The following is a 7,212-nucleotide window of genomic DNA, read 5'->3' on the forward strand; positions in this document are numbered from 1 at the left end:
CTGTTTAACTTGAACCTCCTGTGCTCCAGCTTGTGCCCATTGTCCCTTGTCCTGTCACTGGACACTGTGGAAAACAGTCTGCTCCCATCTCCTGATACCCCCTGGAGATATTTATAAGCACTGATGAGATCCTCCCTCAGTCTCCTCTTCTCCAGGCTGAAGAGCCCCAGCTCTCTCAGCCTTTCCTCATGGGACAGATGATCCAGTCCCCTCATCATCTTTCTGGCCTTAAGCTGGATTCTCTCCAGTAGTTCCTTGTCCTTCATGAACTGGGAAGCCCAAAATTGGATGTAATATTCCAGATGTGGCCTCACCAGGGCAGAGAAGAGGGGGAGAAGAACCTCCCTTGACCAGCTGGCCACACTCTTCGTAATGCCCCCCAGGATGGCATTGGCCTTCTTGGCCACCAGGGCACATCATAGAATGTTTCAGGTTGAAAGGGACCTTAAAGATCATCAGGTTCCAACCTCCCTGCTATGAGCAGGGACACCTCCCACCTGCTCTCTAAACCTGGTCTAGTGGGAGGTGTCCCTGCCCATGCAGTGGGGTTGGAACTAGATGATCTCTAAAGGTCCCTTCCAACCCAAACCATTTTAGGATTCTATGAATTTGATTCATGCCTCTGAAATGTCACCTTCTCTGGCCTAGATCAGTGGAGCTCCACAGGCCACACCATCAGCAGGGGCAGAAATCAAAGAAACACTCCAGAGGGAAGCAGAAGGCACAAGGAGGTCCACCTGTGGTCTCCTGAGATGGAAAAAACATCAGGAGACCTTTACCCTGATGAAAGTGACGATGGATGCTTCTTCAAGTGAGACTTGGATTTACAAGACTCCTAAAGCCCAAGTTGAAGCAAGGAGCTACAGCTTATGTACATGGAGCAGCTGCACATCACATGGCCAACAGAAGAGCTTCCAGCCCATGAGGACTACACATCTGGTCATGCAAGCAAGGACAGGTAGAGTTTGCTTTGAGGCCCACCACCACCCAAACCACCCACTCATGTGGTCCTCTCCCCTGTCCACATCTGGGGTGTCCTGGGAGGTCTCTTCTCAAGATACTGACCCAAGAGGAGCTGTTCAGTTTGCAAACAGTGGCTGAATCCACAGAAGTCAGAAGGACAAGAAGAGCCACCAAAATGAAGTATTTGCCATGTGACATAAAATCCTAGAGATTCATTGTTGTAGGACATGGGACCACTCTGTGAAGTTGACACCCCTTCTTTGGCCATCAGTCAGGTGCTGGCCCCAAGTTCACTCCAAGCTACACATCCCCCACCCAGAGAAGCTGGGGTGAGTGATGGAGAGGAGGCTCAGCATCCTCATCATCCTCCAACCAACCACCATGGAGGGAGCTTGGCACAACTTTCTCTACCTTCCTACTTCTCCATGGCTGAAGGCCACTCACATTTTAAGGAAAAGAAGCCATCAGCTCCTGACTTCAGCTCTGGACCAGTGTCTTGTGGCAAGACTCATACTCCTCAAGGACCAAATGATCCTTGAGGGCAGGGCCAAGGAGGTGATTCTGCCCCTCTACTTTGCTCTGGTCAGACCCCACCTGGAATACCATGTAGAGTTCTGGTGCCCTCAGTACAAGAAAGATATGGAGAGGGTCCAGAGGAGGACCACCAAGATGATCCAAAGGCTGGAGCAGCTCTGCTATGAAGACAGGCTGAGAGAGTTGGGGTGTTCAGCCTGGAGAAGAGAAGGCTCCAGGGAGACCTTAGAGCACCTTCCAGTGCCTGAAGGGGCTCCAGGAAAGCTGGGGAGGGGCTTTTCATCAGAGAAGACAGTGATAAGGCAAGGGGTGATGGTTTTAAACTGAGAGGGGAGATTCAGGTTGGATATTAGGAAGAAATTCTTCACTCTAAGGGTGATGAGGAGCTGGAATGGGTTGCCCAGGGAGGTTGTTGATGCCCCATCCCTGGAAGTTTTTAAGGCCAGGTTGGATGAGGTTTTATACAACCTGGTCTAGTGGTTGGGTTCCCTGCTCATGGCAGGGAGGTTGGGACTTGATGGCCTTTGAGGTCCCTTCCAACCTTAATGGTTCTATGAGGTCCCTTCCAACGTGATGTTCTATGACTCTACGATTCCTCCATCCTTTGGCTGAGAGGAAGAAGAGTCCCATGGGATCTCCCACCACATTGTAGGACACCAGGACTTCATCTCTTCATCCCTTACCCTCTCCTTCACCAGGAAATGATATTTACAGTTTGTTTTGAAACAAGCATAAAATTACCAAGCAAATTTGGAGTGAGTCACATGTCATCTGGAAAGGAAGGAGACCAAAAAAACCCAACCCAAAATTTGTTCCCAGCTCTTGCAATTTCCAGCTTCTGAACTATTTCCTCATCTGTCACTTCTAAATAATTGTGGTTTCATTTGGGAACTGCTGAGAAGGAGCAATTCTGGCCTCAGGATTTCATCTGCTTGAGGAATTATTCCCAAATGTGCCTGGATTGTCAAAAAGGCTCATTATGGAGATCTAGATGACACGTTAGCTCCTGACCACCAATCATCTGAAAGGAGCAGAATAAAAGACAATCAAATAGCAACAACAAAAAAAGAGGAGCCACAGAGAGCAAGGAGCCCTGGAGGGGGGGGGGGGGGGGTGTCGGCTCTCTTTAGTACAGCCAATTACCAAGTGGAAAGCACTAATTATTACACAGCAAGTGCTAAAGAAAGAGTGGGGAGAATCATGGAATGGTTTGGGTTGGAATGGACCTTAAAGATTATCTAGCTCCAACATCCACTGTCTTCTCCAAGGTGGCCTTTCCAAAGCCTCTGCCAACATGCACAGCAAAGAAGGTCCCTTCAGTCCCATGCCTGGGAGGTGAGGAACGCTTTGACCACATAGACCAGGCCAGAGCAGCTGGTGCAGGACAACTCTCCTACTTCTTATCAGGTCAGGTGAAACCCTTTGCATGCTTTGAGTCTACAAATAACTGTCAGCTCATGCCTCAGCAGAGGCAGGAGGACCTTTGACCATCTGTGTTTGGGGTTTGAAGTCCTGCCTACCAGCAGGTGGGGCAGCCAGCTTTGCTTCCCACCATCTATCTCCTTTTGATGAGCTCCTTCAGCTTCAGCACCTCCTCTCTCCTAACCCAGCCCCTTTCCAACAACAAGGAATTAGCAACGCGTCTTTCTGAACATCTTGGTGAAAGAAGGAACAGTTTATCTTTGTTCCTGGTGGGCAGCTTTTGTATCCAGCAAATCACAGGAACAGCTACTATGGAAAATGAAAACAATTGAGATGAACCATGAATCCCTCCATTCCAGGAGCTCCATATCCAGGAGCACAGATGAAGCATCAAGTCTCCCTTTTGGATGGTATTTTTTTCCAGCTTTCAAAACATCAAGCACCGAAATGCAAATTATTACATCCTGGATCTGACCCTTTCGGAATTCAAATGAAGACACCTCTTAAAAGTGACCGTTACATCCACCCTTGGTCTTTTAAAATCCTGATGCACCCATGGCTGCCTGAACCTTAACATATATTTCATCATCCCTCCAGTCTCAGGTTCCTAGTGATGGAGAAAAGCCCAAGTGACATGAGAAGAGCCCAACAGGGCTGCAGTGCCATCCATGAATCTGCTGCAGAGCAGGCAGATGTCACAGAGCATGAAAACAGACATTAAAATCAACACAGAAATAAAACGGAGGGAGGGGGAGGAATAAATGAGAGAACCAGGAGACAAAGTGCTAAAAGCCCCAAAATCCAACCCAAAACAGCCAGCTTGATGCTGTGATCCAGCAATAAAGGGAGAGGAATAACCAGAAAGCCAGTTCTCCACCAGACAATATGTATTACTTTGCTGCACTGCAGTAAAGACTTTTTTTGGCAGCTGGGAGGTGGATTTGTTTGGGTTTTTATGAGCAAAACCAAAGCTTCCTCACCTTTAGAAACACAACATCTCCTTAGTGTGTCAAATCTGTGCCCGAGGTTGGAACAGTTTCCCACCAGATGGGCTTCCTTGTCTGGGGGGAAGATGTTGCTTTTGGTTTGTGACGGATGTTGCTAAGAAAAATGAAGGAAAAAATCAGGATACCACTGAAAAAAACACTGAGCTTCAGGAGGTGAATGGAGGGGGGTTTGTAGCTCATCTGATGGATGCTGGTCCCACTCCATGTTCCACCATGTGGGATGTTATAGAATCATAGAATGTGTGGGGTTGGAAGGGGTCTTTAAAGGCCATCTAGTCCAGCCCTCCATGCAGTGCACCTAAATCTCTCCTCTTCAAGTGTAAATCCATTCCCCCTCATCCCATCCCTCCCTGCCCTTGTCCCAAGCCCCTCCCCAGCTTTCCTGGAGCCCCTTCAGGCACTGGAAGGTGCTCTAAGGTCTCCCTGGAGCCTTCTCTTCTCCAGGCTGAACACCCCAACTCTCCCAGCCAGTCTCCAGAGCAGAGCTGCTCCAGCCCTCCCAGCATCTCCATGGCCTCCTCTGGACTCTCTCCAGCAGCTCCATGTCCTTCCTGTGTTGGGGACCCCAGCCCTGGCCCCAGCCCTGCAGGGGGGTCTCAGCAGAGCAGAGCAGAGGGGACAATCCCCTCCCTGGCCCTGCTGGCCACACTGCTGGGGATGCAGCCTAGGACATGGGTGGTTTCTGGGCTCCAGGGCACATCACTGGTTCATGCCCAGTTTTCCACCCACCAGTACCTCCAAGTCCTTCTCCTCAGGGCTGCTCTCCATCCCTTCATAGCTCTGCTTGTATTGATACCAGGGGTTACCCCAATCCAGATGCAAGACCTTGCACTTGGTTTTGTTGAACTTTACAAGGTTCACATCCTCATGGAATTTCACCACCATCCCCACTGGTTGTTTCCCTTCATCATGGCTTTCCTCTTTTTTGGAAATTAAGCTCTTCTGTGTGACAACGCAGGAGAACCTCAGGTGCCCCCCACATTCTAGGTCTTTGAAAGATGAAATGGGAATGAGGAAGCAAGATGCTTTTTGCAGCATCACCCACCTTCTGCACCATCATCAATGGAGTAAGTCATCCCTGGATTCCTGCTCCAAGGGGAAAAATCTTTCCCAAACCAGGATCCAGTGACTTTTGGACTTGGATTACACAAGCAAGGCAAGGAGAGAACTCCCTACGATCCAAGGCTGGTTCATTCCTTGGGGACCTTCCATGACTTCTGGCTACAAGCTGCTCAATTGGAACTGGAAAGAAAAATCATCGGAAAACCTCTGCCATTTTGCAGAAGAAAGGGAAAACAACTTGCTGTGCTCCTCTTGGAGCTTGTCAAACCCATCTGAAAGACTCCATGCACAGAGAAGTATCTTCAGAGGTTTTCTGAATCTTCAATTACCTTCAGCACCAAAAAAACCCACCCTAAAAACCCCCACTCAATGACACCCACAAACAAATTTCCCAAACATGCTTCTGGATCCTGGAACCCCTTCCAACTCCTCTACCACATTCAGATGTTCAAGCTAGAAAATATGCAGCAGATCAGCTTTTGCAACATGGTCACCTCAGGAGAATCAGTCGTGGATCTTATCAGTTCCCATAGAGGCAGCGGCCATGGCACCACCATGGATGAGATCTTCTAAATATTCTAGTGGAAAAGAAGAAGACTTGAGGAAATTGTCCATTTTGTGCCTGCAGAAGGAGAAGAGGTCCCTGCTTCATAACACTTCTGAGATAATAAATGAAGAGGTGAGGAAGCAAGGAAGCTCTAGGGAAGCACAAGGGAATGTTGTGGGATTGGTGTCCAACACCACACAAGCAGGTCCTTGGTAATGAATCACAGAATCATGAAATGGTTTGGGTTGGAAGGGACCTTAAAGATCATCTAGTCCCAACCCCCCTGCATGGGCAGGGACACCTCCCACCAGCCCAGGTTGCTCCAAGCCCCATCCAACCTGCCCTTCAACACTGCCAGGGATGGGGCTTCCACGACCTCTCTGAGCAACCTGTTCCAATGTCTCACCACCCTCATGGTGAAGAATTTCTTCCTAACTTCTAATCTGAATCTACCCACCTCTAGTTTTGATCTGTTCCCCCTAGTCCTACCCCTACCTGACATCCTAAAAAGTCCCTCACCACTACCTTCTTGTAGGCCCTCTTAAGATACTGGAAGGCCAAAATAAGGGACACCTCCTGCTAGATGTCCCACCCAACCTGCCCCTAACCAGGAGGGGAAAGGAGGGGCAAGGAGGTCAAGGATGGTCAAGGAAGGAGGAACATGAGAGCAAGAGAGTTTTGGGAGTGTCTACCTCCACCAGCAGTGACAGTCTCAACAACTGGCCCAGATCAAGACACCTGTTGTTTAGCCTTGGTTTCCACCAACCTTATGTCCTAACACGCTCTGCTGATGGTGTCCTTGGCATCGGTCTCTTCTGCAAAGCCAGGTCTTGCATGCCCTGCTGAGCACCACCATTGCTGCTGGTGTACTGGGGAAAACAACCTCAAGTTCATCCCAAAATGTCCTTGAGCTGCTCCTTATGTCCAAGTGGGAGGGACTTTTTATAAGGGCATGATATGATAAGGACAAGGGGTGGTGGCTTTAAACTGGAAGAGGGGAGATTTAGGGTAGACATTAGGGAGAAATTATTTAGTGTGAGGGTGGTGAGACCCTGGCCCAGGTTGCCCAGGGAAGTTGTGGAAGCCCCATCCCTGGCAGTGTTGAAGGGCAGGTTGGATGGGGCTTGGAGCAACCTGGAATGGTGGGAGGTGTCCCTGCCCATGCAGGGGGGTTAGAACTAGATGATCTTTAAGGTCCTTTCCAATCCAAACCATTCTACGATTCCGTGGAGGTGGAACTGTGGAGGTGCAGGCTAAGGGAGAGGTTTCTAACCTCCCCTCTCCTGTGTGCAGCGCTGGCCCCGCTAACGCTGGGCGCTGTGCTGCGTTTTCCTCCTGTGGATCAGCCACAGCAGAAAGATCTGGTGGGGTTTGGGCTGCCACAGCGCAGGGAAGGATGTTGGAGGTCGGGCCTGGGGTCAGCAGGGGATTTTGTGCCCACTGTGCCTCTGCTCAGGGGTGTGTAGAGAGGGCAGCCCTGTTGCCAGCCAGGCTGCCCCCCCCGGTAGAGGTGCTCCCACAGCATCTGTGCCTCAGCGAGCGTTCCCAGCAGGCTGGCAGAGGTGCTGTGTTTATTTTTGCAGGGAATACTGTCCAACAGACTGAAGTGCTTATTTTTAAACCAACGCGGAGGGAGTTTGCCAGTGGGCAGGCACAGGCTGGGCCTGGGGCAGGTGG

The sequence above is a fragment of the Chaetura pelagica genome, unplaced genomic scaffold (assembly GCF_000747805.2).
Source record: "Chaetura pelagica isolate M959 unplaced genomic scaffold, ChaPel_1.0 scaffold117, whole genome shotgun sequence".
Classification (NCBI taxonomy): Eukaryota; Metazoa; Chordata; class Aves; order Apodiformes; family Apodidae; genus Chaetura; species Chaetura pelagica.